Consider the following 18,075-nt stretch of genomic DNA (forward strand, 5'->3'; position numbering starts at 1 on the left):
AGTTTACTATAGATCCCCAAGCCAAACTGAGGACACAGATGATGCCTTCCTGGAACAGATGGCCAAGCATTCCAAAGGAAGTGAGATAGTAGTAATGGGGGATTTCAACTATCCTGATATTTGTTGGATGTCAAACTCAGCCAAGAGCATAAGGTCGAACAGATTCCTCACTGGCCTTGCAGACAACTTCATTGTCCAGAAAGTGGGAGAAGCAACAAGAGGATCAGCCATTTTAGATCTGGTCCTAACCAATAGTGATGACTTGGTTAGTGGGGTAGAAGTGGCAGGATCATTAGGTGGGAGTGACCATGCTCTTCTGGAGTTTATTATCCAGCGGAAAGGAGCAACCAAGCATACTAAGGTCCAAATTCTAGACTTTAAGAAAGCCGACTTCAGAAAACTTAGGGAAACGCTGGGTGAAATCCCATGGACAGTAATACTAAAAGGGAAGGGAGTTCATGATGGTTGGGAGTTTGTTAAAAGGGAGATATTAAAAGCACAACTTCAGGCAATACCAATGAGACGGAAACATGGAAGGTGCCTAAAGAAGCCAGGCTGGCTATCTAAAGAACTTTTGACTGAGTTAAGATTTAAAAGGGATATGTACAAAAAATGGAAAAGGGGGGAAATCTCCAGAGAGGAATTCAAACATATAGCCAGCACGTGTAGAGACAAAGTCAGAAAAGCTAAAGCACAGAATGAACTCAGGCTCGCCAGAGAGGTTAAAAGCAACAAAAAGGGCTTTTATGGGTATGTCCGTAGCAAAAGGAAAAACAAGGAAACAGTGGGGTCACTCAGAGGAGAAGATGGTGAAATGCAAACAGGGGACAGAGAAAGGGCAGAACTCCTCAATGCCTTCTTTGCCTCTGTCTTCTCCAAGAAAGAAAACAACGCCCGACCTGAAGAATATGGAGCAGATGATTCAGCAGGGGAAACACAGCCCAGAATAAGTAAGGAGGTAGTACAAGAATACTTGGCTAGTTTAGATGTATTCAAGTCTCCAGGGCCAGATGAACTACATCCAAGAGTATTAAAAGAACTGGCAGAGGTGATTTCAGAACCACTGGCAATAATCTTTGAAAATTCCTGGAGAACAGGCGAAGTTCCAGCAGACTGGAGGAGGGCAAATGTTGTCCCTATTTTCAAAAAGGGGAAAAGAGAGGACCCAAACAATTACCGCCCAGTCAGCCTGACATCAATACCAGGAAAGATTCTAGAGCAGATCATTAAGCAAACAGTCTGTGAGCACCTAGAAAGAAACTCTGTGATCACTAAAAGTCAGCATGGGTTCCTGAAAAATAAGTCATGTCAGACTAATCTGATCTCATTTTTTGACAGAATTACAAGCCTGGTAGATGAAGGGAACGCTGTGGATGTAGCCTATCTTGATTTCAGCAAGGCCTTTGACAAGGTGCCCCATGATATTCTTGTAAAGAAGCTGGTAAAATGTGGGCTAGACAATGCTACCATTCAGTGGATTTGTAGCTGGATTACTGACCGAACCCAAAGGGTGCTCATCAATGGCTCCTCCTCATCCTGGAGAGTAGTGACTAGTGGGGTGCCACAGGGTTCTGTCTTGGGCCCAGTCTTGTTCAACATCTTTATCAATGACTTGGATGATGGGCTTGAGGGAATCCTGAGCAAGTTTGCAGATGACACCAAGTTGGGAGGGGTGGCTAACACCCCAGAGGACAGGATCACACTTCAGAATGACCTTAACAGATTAGACAACTGGGCCAAAGCAAACAAGATGAATTTTAACAAGGAGAAATGTAAAGTACTACATTTGGGCAAAAAAAATGAAAGGCACAAATACAGGATGGGAGACACCTGGCTTGAGAGCAGTACATGTGAAAAGGATCTAGGAGTTTTGGTTGACCACAAACTTGACATGAGTCAGCAGTGTGATGCAGCAGCTAAAAAAGCCAATGCAATTCTGGGCTGCATCAATAGGAGTATAGCATCTAGATCAAGGGAAGTAATAGTACCACTGTATTCTGCTCTGGTCAGACCTCACCTGGAGTATTGTGTCCAGTTCTGGGCACCACAGTTCAAGAAGGATACTGATAAGCTGGAACGTGTCCAGAAGAGGGCAACCAAAATGGTCAAAGGCCTGGAAACGATGCCTTATGAGGAACGGCTTAGGGAGCTGGGTATGTTTAGCCTGGAGAAGAGAAGGTTAAGGGGTGATATGATAACCATGTTCAAATATATAAAAGGATGTCATATAAAGGAGGGAGAAAGGTTGTTTTCTGCTGCTCCAGAGAAGCGGACACGGAGCAACGGATTCAAACTACAAGAAAGAAGATTCCACCTAAACATTAGGAAGAACTTCCTGACAGTAAGAGCTGTTCGGCAGTGGAATTTGCTGCCAAGGAGTGTGGTGGAGTCTCCTTCTTTGGAGGTCTTTAAGCAGAAGCTTGACAGCCATCTGTCAGGAATGCTTTGATGGTGTTTCCTGCTTGGCAGGGGGTTGGACTGGATGGCCCTTGTGGTCTCTTCCAACTCTATGATTCTATGATTCTATGATTCTATGATTCTAACTCCCTCAGCCATTCCTCATAAGGCCTGGTTTACAGACCCTTATCATCTTGGTCACCCTCCTCTGCACACAATTTTTTACTCTTTGAGGTGCCACAGGTGATTCTTGAAAACAAAGGAAAGATGTTCAAGAGTTCAAAGGAATACACATTCCTTTGAATACACATTATGTCTTTCTGACATAAATCATTCACATATAACCACCCTTGTGAACAAATCAGAACAAATGCTCAGTAAAACCTGGGCACAGGCTGAACTCAGACCACAGTTTATTCACAACATTTCCTTACCCATTTGTTTTTGCATTTTCCGTGATCATTCATGTGACATAAAAGCTGCTTCTGGAAAAATAGTGGAATCCAGGAGAGGTTTAGTGTTCATTTCTGTCTAGTTACAGGTAGGTAGCCGTGTTGGTCTGGGTCGAAGTAAAATAAAAAAATTCCTTCAGTAGCACCTTAAAGACCAACTAAGTTTTTATTTTGGTATGAGCTTTTGTGTGCATGCACACTTAAGAAGAAGAATTATCTGAAGATAATCACACTTATCTGAAGAAGTGTGCATGCACACGAAAGCTCATACCAAAATAAAAACTTAGTTGGTCTTTAAGGTGCTACTGAAGGAATTTTAAGGTGCTACTGAAGGAATTTTTTTATTTCATTTCTGTCTAGTTTGCAGAAAAAGTGGAACCCTGTTAATGTGGGAATTTCAAATTCAGTGCTAAAGGTAAAGGTAAAGGGACCCCTGACCATTAGGTCCAGTCGTGACCGATTCTGGGGTTGCGCGCTCATCTCGCATTATTGGCCAAGGGAGCTGGCGTATAGCTTCCAGGTCATGTGGCCAGCATGACAAAGCTGCTTCTGGCAAACCAGATTCTAACCTGTAAAACTAACACAATAAACCTGTCTGAATGCAGCCACAGCTTAATCACTATGTAAGCTTTGGCAAAGGAAATCAGGTTGAATACAGAATAAACCAGCTGCTTGGAGAAGCCCTGGGCAGTATCTAATACTACATCAGTAGAAGGTAGCTTATACAACCAATATTTCCCTTCTGCTCTTAAAAAAAAAACCTTCCCAGAGGGTCAGGGGACCTGCTGTATTCAGAAGCCTGTGAAAGAAGAACCTGGACTCAGTTTGTGCTTATCAGGGAGTACATTTATTTATTTTAGAGTTTCTTCCTTGCTTATAGTTACATGCAGACCAGTGTTCTTCCTTCCAGATCTCTGCTTACCTCTGTCTGCCTACTGGGCTGGACTTACCTATGCTTAGCCCAGAACAGAGTTATGGAATCCTGGTCTAGATTAAGGAATGACCTATTGAATATTGTAAGCTGTGTCTTATGGGGGCTGCAATGAGAGCAGGGAATTTACTGAAATCAGGAACATTGTGTGCAAGATTTATCCAACTGATATTGAGCGATTTAAATGCAGTTCCATACGACTCGCCAGCAATGTGTGCTAAGTCCTCCAAGCCTTCTGAGGAATCCTTTTTGGGGAAGTACAGAAGACAGTAGGGAGAGGGAAAGTTTAGTTGTGGAAATTGCCTTCTGCTCACACTGCGTTGGCGGTAATCCCATTTCCATCACTGGCAAAGTAAAGAGCAGTTTTACAACAAATATTGTATTGTTGGAATAATAGTACTGCATTGTCTATACAGTATATGCTGTATTGAGATGGCTCAAGAAATGATGGTTTAGGACAGGCATAGGCAAACTCCGGCCCTCCAAATGTTTTGGAATTATAATTCCCATCATCCCTAGCTAGCAGGACCAGTGGCCAGGGATGATGGGAATTGTAGTCTCAAAACATCTGGAGGGCCAGAGTCTGCCTATGCCTGGTTTAGGAAAATGTAGATGAGTGTCATGGTCAAGCATTGCTTCCTTGCCCCTCCTCTGTGCTTTTTTTGTTACACAAGGAAATCTTCAATAAAAACAAATTTCTTTTTTTTTAAAAAAATAAGCCAGAATTCTCTGTTATGTCTGAACTCTGGCTTCATGACAGCTAAGAAACCAGGATAATATGCCAGGATCTGATACTCTTTCCCCATCTGCCAAGATCCAGGAAGACACAGAATTTCATTTTTCAAGTGTGATTTTCTGCCTAAGCAGCTACAGTATGTATGCTGTTACTTGGGTTATGTAAAGCATCACTTTTGAAAAAATGAAATTCAGCATCTTCCTCGATCCCAGCAGGTGAGGGGAAGAGTAGTAAGTGTACCCTTTGTTCATGTAATAATATATTGTACTATTAAAACATCCTGAAGGAACCACATCTGAAGACAGGATACTGAGCTAAATGGACTTTTACTGTGATTCAGAGTAATTGTTTTTAAGTTCATTGACCTCACTGAAATGTAATAGGAAATAGGTTGAAATTTGGTTTCTAGGACATTTAGCTAAGTCCAACCAATGACTTTTATCTATTATAAACCTTCAGCATGTCTCATGTATTATTTGATGATTAATCAAACATATGCAATCTTTTCCTCTGTAGGAGCCTTCAGACTCTCTCTTTCGTACCAGTATAATTAAATATATACGTGGCACATTTTTGTGATACATTACTTCTGCTCCCCCTCACCTTTTCATATTTTGATTTTGTTATGAAAGTTTATAAGTGGAATAGAATGGATATTAAAAACCAGGTTCCCCACTCAAAGCCATTTACCGTTTCCCCAGAATATTGGGCCTCAGACAGAACTTTTCAAAGCATGTAATCCTTCCACATGTTTGGGCTCCAACTGCAGCTACTGTATGTGATTACATTAATTATCTAAAATTAAGTCTAGAAGTTCAGAAGCCCTGGAGGTCAAAGCATTTAATACAAAGCCATGCTGTGCGGTAATGGTATTTCTAAGAGAATTAATTAAGTGCACCCCCTTACAGCAACTGCCATATTCAGGGTTGAATGTAAAGATAATTGCTCCCCAGACCTCCTAGCAACAAAAATAAATGAAACGGAAGCTTGATCATAATCTTGCTGACACTGGAGCGGATAAAAATTTCACCTGGGTTTTTATTTGCTCCAGCTAGCCCAACCTGAGCCAGGGTGATCTGGGGCTGTTTCCACCTAGCTTGGGTGAAAACGGACCCCCTCCCCCCAAAAAATCATCCCAATTCAGTTCAAGATTTATGCTTCAGCCAAATCCAGTGCACGGCCTCTTTATTGTATTGGATATGATGTGTTCTCTTGTTTATGTGATGCTCCATTTCTACTTATTAAGTGTCTGCATTGCTTTTCAAAGTGGAGGGGGGGGGTGATCCTTAGGGCAGAAGTGACATTATCGTTGACATGGAGTCCTGCTGACAATGAAGCCCCCTGTGTTGAGGACTCCTCCTCTCCCCTGCAATGTGCACCACCAGTTTCCATTAGTGTGACATTACCATGTTGTGCATTTCCCTGCTAACTTTAATGATGTGGGGGTAATGGTGTGGGGAAGCGTTGAGGATAGACACACTGCGATGGCACCACAACCCCAGTGCATACACACTGCAGGGGAAATCTCAACACAGGCCTGCTGCTTTCAGAGGCTTACCCATGTTGGTGGTAATGTGTGGTACTACTTGACCTAATGCTGAAACTACGCAATATGAAACCACGCTTTTGACCTCCTCTCCGTCTAGTGACCCCCACACACCGTGTACCTTGCTAATGCATACTTAGCGCTACCATTAAAGATAGCGCTTTGAGGGACCCAGGTGGCGCTGTGGTTAAACCACTGAGCCTAGGGCTTGCTAATCAGAAGGTCGGCGGTTCGAATCCCTGTGACGGGGTGAGCTCCCGTTGCTTGGTCCCAGCTCCTGCCAACCTAGCAGTTCGAAAGTATGTCAAAATGCAAGTAGATAAATAGGAACCGCTACAGCGGGAAGGTAAACGGCGTTTCCATGTGCTGCTCTGGTTTGCCAGAAGTGGCTTTGTCATGCTGGCCACATGACGTGGAAGCTATACGCCGGCTCCCTCGGCCAATAATGCGAGATGAGCGCGCAACCCCAGAGTCGGTCACGACTGGACCTAATGGTCAGGGGTCCCTTTACCTTTAATGAGCGAGCAAGGGATCATGTGCTTGGCTACTAAGCTGCTGCCTCATTTAGCAACAGTTCACTCAGAGTAATCAGAGATTACCATCTAGCAAGTGGTAACTTACCAAACTCATTTGTGCATGTAACCACCTGGTCACACAGTCACCTGTAACGTCCTGTCAATAAGCACTTATGAGAAGCTGCATGTATTTTTCCATTTAAGATTCCCCAGGCTTTACATGTTTCCTTTTGCGATGGAGATCAATTAAAAATTGGAAATACGCCTTAGACAATCCTTACCAAAGTGGGAGGGGGAACAGGCCCTGGATGAATTGCTTATAATAGTGGCTACAGCATACGCTTCTTTGAACACAGAAGAAAACAACCATCCCAGCTGCATTCAAATATGGACTATAATCACAAGCGGTGCCTACTAGACTTTTTTAAAAATATGTCTACATAAAAAGTGCTGCAAATGAAAGAGGCTTTTTGAAGAAAGAAAATGGAACAAACCCTTGAACTAGTAAGCTGGCTACATTTATTTTGGAATAAATAAAGTGCAGGGGGATATTTGCTATCAGTCTTTTGAAATATATCATGATGTTAATGATAATGATAACCTTTGCAGGACTTGCTCTCTCTGGCAGAATATAATGCAGTATCACACCTCCAAACCTCGGGACCAATTGAAACCTGAAGCAATTGTCCTCAAAGTAAGTACTTACCAGCTACATTTCACATGACTGGCTTCTCATTCATGTCATCTTGGTGGCACATGTGGAAGGCTTCCGGGTTCAACGCCAACGCCGTCCGGTGGGGTTTGCTTCGAGCTCCGAGGCAGCCCGCCTTTGCGAGGGGGGGGGGAAGCAGCGGGAGCGATGCTGCGCCCCATAGAACCCAGAGTCAAGCGACCCTGGGGCAAATGCTCAGCGGAGTCCCAATTTTCGACTCCCCAGCTCGCCGGCAGGCTCTAATAAGAGCCCCGGTGCAGGAAGGGTTGAAGTCGTGGGGGCCATATTGAGCGCCATCGTTATCCTCGCGGAGGGAAGCTCCGAACCGGAGGCGGAGAGCGCTGGATTTTTCCTAAAGAAAGATTGAAAAGATCGGGAACCGTGAGTAAAAGGATTTAAAATTATAATTGGACTTTAAATTTGGAACGGGGGTGAGATCGAAAAAACGGAAGCCGATCCCCCCCCCCCCACTGATGAAAGAGGAAGCAGTAAGAGGAGAAGCACCCGATGCCGGGGAAAGGAGGTTCGTAATTTGAACAATTCCAAGGATTGATAGAAAATTCTCCCCCTGAGGCAGGGCAAAGGGGGAGAACTGTATTAAAACTGGAAAATCCCTGCAAATAGAGGACATTAAAGAGGGAAGAGCCTCTTCCTCTCCCGAAAGCGGCAACCCGGACAGAACAGCAAGCAGACTGAGAGGATATAAAGGAAATGGTGGAATTGGCTTATAGACACTTCTAGGTGAATAAAAGGCTGAACTGAGGAAAGTAGAGACTGGACTGTTTAAACAGGAGATTGGTTGCAGCCTAGTGTAATAATTATAAAAACTAATGTAACAACATTTGGAATGGATACATCGCATCCAGTTTGCAGCATTCAGAACAGTTGTAACTTGTAACCACTTCCTGTTTTTCAAGCTCTGCTCTGCCCTTGAAAACTTGGGAAAATGTCAACAACAGACTATGCACCTGGCTTCCAGAGGAAAGTTATGAAACTCTTATGGGAAATAAAGATCGGAATGGACAAAACTCGGCAGCAGATGGAAATAATGAATCAAGATGTACAGAAACAGAATATGAGTGAAAGAACTTTGATAGAGGACAATAGGACAGATGAATCTAACTACAGCATAATTGAAGAAGAAGAGGATGATTTGGATATACAAGAGGAGAAAGACCAAATTTCGACTTGGAACACCCCCCCTTTGGAGGGGGAGATACAAGAGCTGTCTGAGGGGCAGAGAATTCTTTAAAAAAATGGGATCACCCCCCTCTTCGAGGGGGAAGAACAAGAGCTGCTTGAGTGGCAGAAAGCACACAAGAAACGCAATGTGCAAGCAAGATGGGATCATCGGGGGGAGGACAGAGACATTTGGGTGTCAAAATATGTTAAAAAGGGGGAGGGATGAAGGAGGAAGGAATATATTCTGTATTAGGATGGATAAGAAGGTTTGAAAACTGGATTGTTGACTCTGGACATTGCTGGAATTGAAGGGAATAGCCGTGAACGAGGGAGGAGGAGGAAAAATTGAGAATAAAGGATAAATTAAAGATTGGGAAAGTAAAAAGGAATTAAAATATAAGGAAGTCCTTGGAAGGAAATTGAGGCAAGGGAGGGAAATTGTTTTAAGTTAGTTAAAATTAGGATGTAATAGTAATTGGGCACATTAGAAAATTAGTTTGGGCAAGAGGATTTGGGATGGTTGGGTGTCTCCCCCCTCTTGTTGGTCTCCCTCGGGCTGGGAGCTTCTGGTGGCAGGGGGGGCTTCAGGGCTGGGGGGGGCAGAGGGAGGGGAGGGACTCAATTGGATAAAGAATCATCCCCTTGCCTCCTTTTGCCCTCCGGGACTCTTCGTGGCAGGGGGAGTCCTGGAGGTTGGGGGAGGGAGGGCGTGAGAAATGGGAATAAAAGAGAAAAACTTGGTGGCACATGTGGCATGTCAGTGCAGCCACATGCAATCCATTTATTCCACACGAACAGAGCACATGTAGTGTGTTCAGTGATTCAACTGGCTCTCAGGAAGAGGGCCTTTACACTCGTGTCACCTACCCTGTGGAACAACATCCCCTCAAAAATCACACATGTGATGTAGGTTTTTTGTTTTTCTTCTTTTCCTTTCATATAGGTTATCAATGTATGTATTTGTTAACTATGTATTATTTATATTTCTGGGAGGAAGATTTAAATCACCAGGATTCCTGAAATCTGTAACCTGAGGGAGGGATCTGTGATTGACAAGGGGAGTCTTTATAAACAGGCAGAGCCAAGAGGTTCTGGAGATCAAGGACAGATATCAGTGATAACAGAAGTTTCGGAGGCCAGGAGAGAGGCTTGAAGGAACAATGAGAAGGGAATCTACTGAGAGACTGGCACATACTCTCCGACATTTTGCCAATGAAAATAGAGGCGTCCCATTCCATAATGGTAATTTTACTATTTATACCCCACATATCTTATTGGGTTGCTCCAGTCACTCTGGCCAGATTCCAACATATATAAAAACATAATAAAGCATTAAACATTAAAGAAAACCTTCCCTGCAGGATTGCCTTCAGACGGCTCAGGGGTTGGATAACTCCATACCCTCCAACATTTCTCCAACAAAAATAGGGACACCCTACCATACCATCCAACATTTCTCCAATGAAAATAGGAACATCCTAAGGAAAATCGGGACATTTGAGAATCAAATCAGAAACTGAGACGACTTCTTTAAATCAGGGACGTCCCTGGAAAATAGGGACATTTGGAGGGTCTGCTGGTGAATTTTAGAGTGTCCATAGTCAAGGGATAAGGATTGTATTTTTCTTTTTCTTTTCTTTTCTCCATGCTATGTCACCACCCCCATCACCCTTCAACTGGGGGCATAGCTTAGGGTGCCCATTCCTGCTTGCATATGGGGCTCACATGTGAGCAGGACACCAAAATAGGGTCTCATTTACAGTTTCTGAAAAGTCTGCCAACTATTGCCAGGATTCCTTTCAGGAAGCCACGGCAGCTAAATCTCTTTTTTTAAAAAAAAAAATCAAGATGGTTTTTCAATGAGAATATGCCTTACATTACCACAAGACAAAGCAATGACTGCCAGCTGGATAGATTTAAATATGGATTAAGACAAATTCATGGAGGATAAGCGATATATGAACGGCAGTATCAGAAGTAGCATGCCACCGCTAACTGGGGAATGTGAGTGGGAAAGCATTTTTGCCCTCAGCAAATACAGTGGTACCTCGACTTACGAAGGCGATCTGTTCCGCGGCGCTCTTCGTAAGTCGAAACCTTCGGTTGTCGAAGCATCCATTTTTTCACCGCGCACAGTGAAAAGACTTCCGGGTTTGCCGACTTCGTAAGTCGAAACCTTCGGAAGTCAAGGCATTCGGAAGTCGAGGTACCACTGTACAATAAATCCATAGATGTGAGTCTTTCCCATGTAATTGCCAAAGTGTACACACTATATTTTTAAAGCACATTCGAAGTACATTTCCCCTCAGAGAATTCTGTGCACATTGTAGTTCCGGGCACCTCTTTACCTTGGTTTTGATGCCTGAGATGTGTGTTTGTTTTCAGAGTTCATCCCTTTGTGATCTGTTTTAACTGTTTTCAATTTTAAGGTCATTTTAACTTCATTTTGAATTTTAAATTGGTGTAACCTGCCCTGGGGCTTGCTGGTGAAGGGTGGATAAAATAATCTGTTAGCCTGTTGAGGGGTAACATACCGTACACATGCAACTGTGTGAGGTAGAACCATGGAAAAGGAATGCCCACACAGCTAGGTGAGGTGTTATAATGGGGCCTATTATGCCTTCCCTCTCTTTCTGTGGCACAGAGTGTCCCTACAGGGTTTGCAGCAAACAACCTGAAGCTAATGCTCACTTGTGGTGTCAAGCAGCTTTGCCTTAAAGGTCAACGCTTTGTCTGTTGGTGTAGCTGCGATTTCCCTTATCCCCACAGACGAAAACTTCTCACATTGCTTTATGCTGTTGTGCTTGCCATTTGGAATTAACAGGCGCCCTCATACCCAGGCCTGACCCTCATGTGCGAGAATTAGCAAAACATCACAGGGGCACCTTTAAGAAAATGTCTTCTCAGACGTTTCTTAACCGGGACAGAATGTTCAACAAATCTCAGCAGAAAATACATTCTTTAGCCTGAAGCCAGAAAGTGAAGAACTAAAAATATGAACTTGCCTTGGTAAGTCCTAATTGGGAGCCAGAAAAGACAATGAGGCTTCACTTGCGACAGTCACCCACACACCCAGCCCTTTTTAGGCCATCATCTGCTAAGAAGAATTCTATGGTTAGCTGCATATGCTACATTTCCCCCCTCATTTTGAGTCCAGTAAATTTCAGTTAATGACAGCAAATTCCATTTGTTTGACATCTCCTACATAATCATCTCTCAAAGATTAGTTTACAGACCATTTCCAAGGCACTTTCAAAGAATTATAGCACAGTAAATGTTCAGCACTGCCTCCCCACAATAACAGAACAGTGCCTTAAACAGCACCACAGAATTAAATGTTGTCCATCCAGCCTTGAGGTTGGATTACTGCAATGTGCTGTATGTGGGGCTGCCCTTGGGCCTGGTTCAGAGGTTCCAGCTGGTGCAGAATTTGGCAGCCAGACTGCCAGTGAGGGCATCTGGATGACACCATAGTTTTAATAAAAACCCTGCACTTGCTGCCATCTACTACCAAGCCAGGTTTAAGTCCCTTGACCCAGGTGGCGCTGTGGTTAAACCACTGAGCCTAGGGCTTGCTGATCAGAAGGTCGGCGGTTCGAATCCCTGTGATGGGGTGAGCTCCCGTTGCTTGGTCCCAGCTCCTGCCAACCTAGCAGTTCGAAAGCACGTCAAAATGCAAGTAGATAAATAGGAACCGCTATAGCGGGAAGGTAAACGGCGTTTCCATGTGCTGCTCTGGTTTGCCAGAAGCGTCTTTGTCATGCTGGCCACATGACCTGGAAGCTATACGCCGGCTCCCTCGGCCAATAATGCGAGATGAGCGCGCAACCCCAGAGTCGGTCATGACTGGACCTAATGGTCAGGGGTCCCTTTACCTTTACCTATTAATTTACAAAGCACAGAGCAACTTAAGTCATGGGTACCTTAGACTGCTTGGACCCTTATATCTGAGTCCAGTCCCTGAGATCATCTGCAGGACCATCGTTGACCATTCCTCAATTTAGCAAGGCTCATTTAACAACAAGAAGAAACTAAGCCTTTAGTGTCATCAGCCCAGTACTGTGTAACACTCCACCAACAGGATCCAGCAAGCAAGCACCTTCTGATTCAGCTTTTAAATGTCTGCTGAAAACTCTTTTATTCCATCTGGCTTAGGCAGGCAATCAAGAAGACACATTTCCATAATAGCTAACTGATTTCTAATTTAAACCTTTTATACAGTTTGCATTGTGTGGTTTTATGCAGAATCGTTGCAAACCTCTCTGATATTTTTATGAATAGTAGTACGGTATATACATATTTTTAATAAATAAATGTATAAATCAGGAACCTGATAAAGCAAGTCAAGAGTTCCCAGAGTGGCCTTAGAAACAGGAGAAACTTTCGCTATAGGGAGAGGAATCTTATACAGTAATCACATTAGGCTGGGAGTGGTGACATGCTGTTGCTATGCCAGCAGAACATCTGCCATATCCAATGCACGGCGTGTTCAGAAGGAAATGGGTAAACATTTTTACAAAAATCCACCTAGGCGCTCAGCTCATGTCACCGCCTCTTCACCCATGGGTCAGATACTGTATTGCAGTTACTGTGAGTATACTAGGAATTATAATGAAAAACTGGGTGTCAAATACCAGCTTGTCCTGCTCCTTTGTTGGTCATTTACCTGCATGTGAGGTACGTCTCTTCCCTGCATGAGGAGGACATTGTCACCCACTATTGTGGGGCTAGCGTAGCCTTTCACAACCTTCGATCCCCAGATGTTGTTGGACTGCAACTCCCATCATCCCATCATCCCCAGCTGGCAGGACCACTCGTCAGGGATGATGGGAGTTGTAGTCCAACAACATCTGGGGACCCAAGGTGGAGAAAGGCTGGCTAGAGTATTAGATGTGCAGATGGTACAATATTCACAACTGGGGAGGGGTGGGGAGACAGTTGCGAAAATTAGATATTGCAACATGTGTTCTCTCTGCCCTTACTTGCGTGAGGACCTTGTAAGTTGGGGTTGTCACCTGGTGTCTGTGGATGCCATGAGCCTGCTAAAGGCTTTTGCTGGTCCCCCAGCCCGTGAGCTTTCTTTTCTTTTGTTTAAGTCTGTAGCCCTCCTAAAAATAAAGTTATGGAGGAAAATGTGCAGATGCCTCCCAAGAGATTTATGTGGACACATTTATGGTGTGTCTTCCTTGTATATTTTTCCTAGTGCTGAGGAATGCTCACTGCTGCTGTTAGACAGCAACTGTGTGTGTGTGTGTGTGTGTGATCGATAATGTATGATCACAACAAGGATTGTTGATCATTGTATGTTCTCAGGACCAGCAGGACATAGCTGACTTCCCACAGTAAGCACAAGGTTTTTGGAAGTACAGTAGATGTTTCTCCATTTTTGTGTTATGCTACATTCCCCATGGCAGTCATTACATGTTATCCCCCCCCCTGCATTTATTTTGGGACTGGCACCCCCAGCACTCTCTTGAAATGTGACACTGGTCTCATAATTAAGTTTTTTGTGTTTTGTGTTTTCTACAACAACATACAAAAGGCAATAATACAAAAATACAATAATAAAATCTAGAATAGATGCAATAGAAACTATAACATTTCAAACACATAGTTTATAATATTTGAAGTATGTGGTTTGTTTAATAATAATAATAATAATAATAATAATAATAATATTTATACCCCACCCATCTGGCTGAGTTCCCCCAGCCACTCTGGGAAGCTTCCAGCAAAATATAAAAATATAATAAAATGTCAAACATTAAAAACTTCCCAATACAGGGCTGCCTTCAGATGTCTTCTAAAAGTTGTGTAGTTCTTTATATTTTAGTTCTTTATCTCCTTGACATTTGACCATAGGGTGCCACTGCCAAAAAGTCCCTCTGCTTGATTCTCTTTAACTTCACTTTCTACAGTGAGGGAACCACCAGAAGATCCTCGGAAGTGGACCTCAGTGTCCAGGCTGAATGATGGGGGTGGAGACACTTCTTCAGGTATACTGTTTCTCCAGAGGTTGGCAAAAGTGGTCAATTTGCAAAATGTTTGTAACTCTGCCTCTTCTCTTGTGTACATATACAAATGGTTAGTTTCGACATTATAGCAAAAGAATAGCCAACACATTTCATCCTCCTAAACCTTGGAATAGCATTAGTGCAGCAGTTGCCAAATTGGTGTTCTCAAGATGCTGCTGGACTCCAACTCCCATCAGCTCCAGCCAACCTGGTCAGAGAGGGAAGATGTGAATGTCAGTCTAACAATAGCTAGAGGGCACAGCTTTAGCTACCTCATTATAGCATATTCTTCTCCCATCCAGGCAATTTAGGCATTATTAAAAGCTTCCCGTATCTTGCAAAAAACATCCAAGTTGCTATAATTATATATGATATCGGTTCTTGGTATGTCAAAAGTACATTCTTTGTAACGGCTAATTAAAAAAAGCAAAGGATATAAAGGAAGTTGATTTTTAATTTATTTTTTTAAAAAATCCATATGTATCTTCCCAGCTTCCCGGTGCTTCTTTGCAAATTCATATGTCTACCACGTCCTTTATCTCTTTTGCCCTTACAGCATTCTTAACTAGAGGAGCCAGGTATTTTATTCTGAATTTCTGGAGTTGCCACAGCTGAAGCTTAGAGTGCTACTTTGACTCCTCATCAAGGACAAAACCTTGTTCACTGGCATGTCAGTATAATCAATGTTGCATTTTCCTTTCATTTGAAGAGCCGCTTCCTTTGTATACTTAAGCCTGGATGAAAAGTATGATGGGGCAAAAAAAGAAAGAGCATTAATTGTAAAAAGAGAGAAAGAAAGAAACAGGTCCATTTCACAATGGTCTACTTGCAAGGATTTCCCCATATATATTTCCCTTGCCTTGGAGCAACGAAAACATTTCAAGTCTATCAGATGAATCACTCACATCCTATAAGCATAGCTATATTTTAACTGACACTTGCTAATAGGACTTCACAGCATATTTTCCTTCAAGTGGATGGGTGGCTAGCAATTATGCAAATTTTTTCAACTTGCTTCAGTGGCAGTAACAGAAATTTTAGCTTTCACTACAGTGAGGGCTGCGTTCTTGCTGCTAATCGCCCATGCAGTTTTCATGTGATTTCAATTGCCTGCCACCCAGTTATCATATCTTCTTCAAAACAAAGAACTATATCCCCAACATTTCTGTATCTGTAATCTGCCTTATAGGACCTGGATCAGCAATGAGAATCGATTTGAATGGTAGACGTAGTATATAAAACAGGTACCACACTATGATGAGCTATTAGCTATAAGGTTATGGTCCAGGGCAACAAGATGTACCAACATTGACTGAAGTCAAAGGCATTGCTAGGTCTGTGTTAGGTCACTGTCTGGATGGGAGATCTTCTGTATGTGTCATAAATATTACCTTGAGTTCCTTTGAACAAAAGTGGGATATAACTTTAACTAACAAATATTAAACTCCCATGTATCTGGGGGGAAACCTCTATCGCCATTTTTACAGATTGTGACAGGGGGGCATTCCACAGGGCGGATGCCACTACTAGAAAAAGAAAGATAAAGTGTCTTAGTGACCAACTGCTCAAACACATTGCATGTCAACACGTAAACAGAGATCAAGCACAGCAAGCATGATACTCCCAAAGAATATTATGACTGAAGTACTTGGGAGTTTGTTAGGAATACCTTTCTAGAGAAGCTCATAAAGGGAACTCATGCTGTAGCTTTTATGCAACAGACCATAAAATGAGTTAGATTTCCACATTGACTGTCCCTAAGGGAAGATTGCTCAAATAGATGCTGTTATATTGCTGTAACAGCATAAATGAATGTAACCTGCGCATGCAAACATAATAATTGACAACACCACAGAGAAATGTCTCCCAATGCAGTCTCCCAAGCAGGGTCGCTATATATGCAGAGAAGGGAACTTGGATGGTATTCAAAATCCCATTAACGGGGGAAAGTTGCCCTGGCAAATAAGATTGTACTTTCCCCACTCCCAAACTCCCTACTCTTTATACTAGCCTGATGTGCTGCATGGGTTTCACACACAGAGGAGGGGGAAATAAGTTGGGTAGAATATAAATTGGATCATGCATGTTAGTTGAAGACACGGAAGCATTTCCTTTCTACGGCACTCCAAAGGAGGAACATTTGTGATCTCCCCCAAACCCCTGTTGTAATTCTGAACGGTCTTCTTCTTTTCTGGAAGCGTCAGGCTGGGGAGGCGGTCTCCACCATTCCTCCTCTGCCCAGTCCCTGACAACACTGGGGTGTTAGGAGTGTTAATAGCATGTTGTGTTAAGCACTTCTCTCCATGGGGCATGCACTTCTCTGCTAGGAAATGCACTGCGAAATATACATGGGGGGTGAGAAGTAGCCATAAGCAAGTGCCAAGAGAAGGTTTTCCATTGTGCGTATGGGAAATGTGTTTGCAGGAGCAGCATGGGAGCACATAAGTATTTCAGTTCAAGAAGAGATCAGTATCCAATCAGAACAGGTCAGTAGTCTTCAGCCTTTTCCAACCTGAGACCCACCTTTATCCCCAAAATGCATCTGAGGATATGCTTCTTATTTTTGTTTTACCATATATTTGCATGGTGGCACTGCTGCTGTTGGGATCCACCTTAGTTCAGGCTTTGGGACAGCAGGGAGTCCTAACCCGCCATTCAGACATGTCATTTATTAGACATATTAGTTCAGGGTCCCAAACTAAGGCCCAGGGCCGGATGCGGCCCAATCGGCCTCTAAATCCAGCTCGCGGACGGTCTGGGAATCAGCATGTTTTTACATGAGTAGAATGTGTCCTTTTATTTAAAATGCACCTCTGGGTTATTTGTGGGACCTGCCTGGTGTTTTTACATGAGTAGAATGTGTCCTTTTATTTAAAATGCATCTCTGGGTTATTTGTGGGACCTGCCTGGTGTTTTTACATGAGTAGATTGTGTCCTTTTATTTAAAATGCATCTCTGGGTTATTTGTGGGGCATAGGAATTCGGTTTTTTTTTTTTTAAAAAATGAAACTATAGTCCGGCCCCCCACAAGGTCTGAGGGACAGTGGACTGGCCCCCTGCTGAAAAAGTTTGCTGACCCCTGTATTAGTTGCTTGTCACCTGAAGGTTTCCAAGCAAATTACAGAAAGAAAGAAAGAAAGAAAGAAAGAAAGAAAGAAAGAAAGAAAGAAAGAGGAAGGAAGAAAGGAAGGAAGAAAGGAAGGAAGGAAGGAAGGAAGGAAGGAGGAGGAGAAGAAGAAGAAGAAGAAGAAGAAGAAGAAGAAGAAGAAGAAGAAGAAGAAGAAGAAGAAGAAGAGGAGGAGGAGGAGGAGGAGGAGGAGGAGGAGACATATACAATACATATTACCATAGGGGGGAAAGTGGGGGAAATCATATAATACATTAATATTTCATACAACATAGCATCCATTTAAAACATACTCAAATAATAAAGCAATATTCAGAAACCATAATTAACAAATAAACAAAATCTCAACCTCTCCCAGGACCAAAAAGCATTCACATCAAACCAACTATGTCTCCCCTTTAACTTCCTCAACCCACGCCACCCAGAAATCTGGTATCAAGGCCAGTTATTACAAATCTGTGGT

The 18,075-nt window shown here is 43.0% G+C and overlaps 1 long non-coding RNA gene across 1 annotated transcript in view; it reads left to right on the forward strand.

Annotated features, from left to right (window-relative positions):
- LOC148687685 (uncharacterized) overlaps positions 1-17,710 on the forward strand; it is a 46,414-nt gene extending 28,704 nt beyond the window's left edge. Inside the window, exons 2-3 of the long non-coding RNA XR_015950395.1 lie at positions 7,187-7,271; positions 14,390-17,710. This is a non-coding gene — a long non-coding RNA (uncharacterized LOC148687685). The remainder of the gene's footprint in view (positions 1-7,186; positions 7,272-14,389) is intronic.
- Positions 17,711-18,075: the final 365 nt, after the last annotated feature.

This window comes from Zootoca vivipara, chromosome 1 (assembly GCF_965207765.1).
Source record: "Zootoca vivipara chromosome 1, rZooViv2.hap1.1, whole genome shotgun sequence".
Classification (NCBI taxonomy): Eukaryota; Metazoa; Chordata; class Lepidosauria; order Squamata; family Lacertidae; genus Zootoca; species Zootoca vivipara.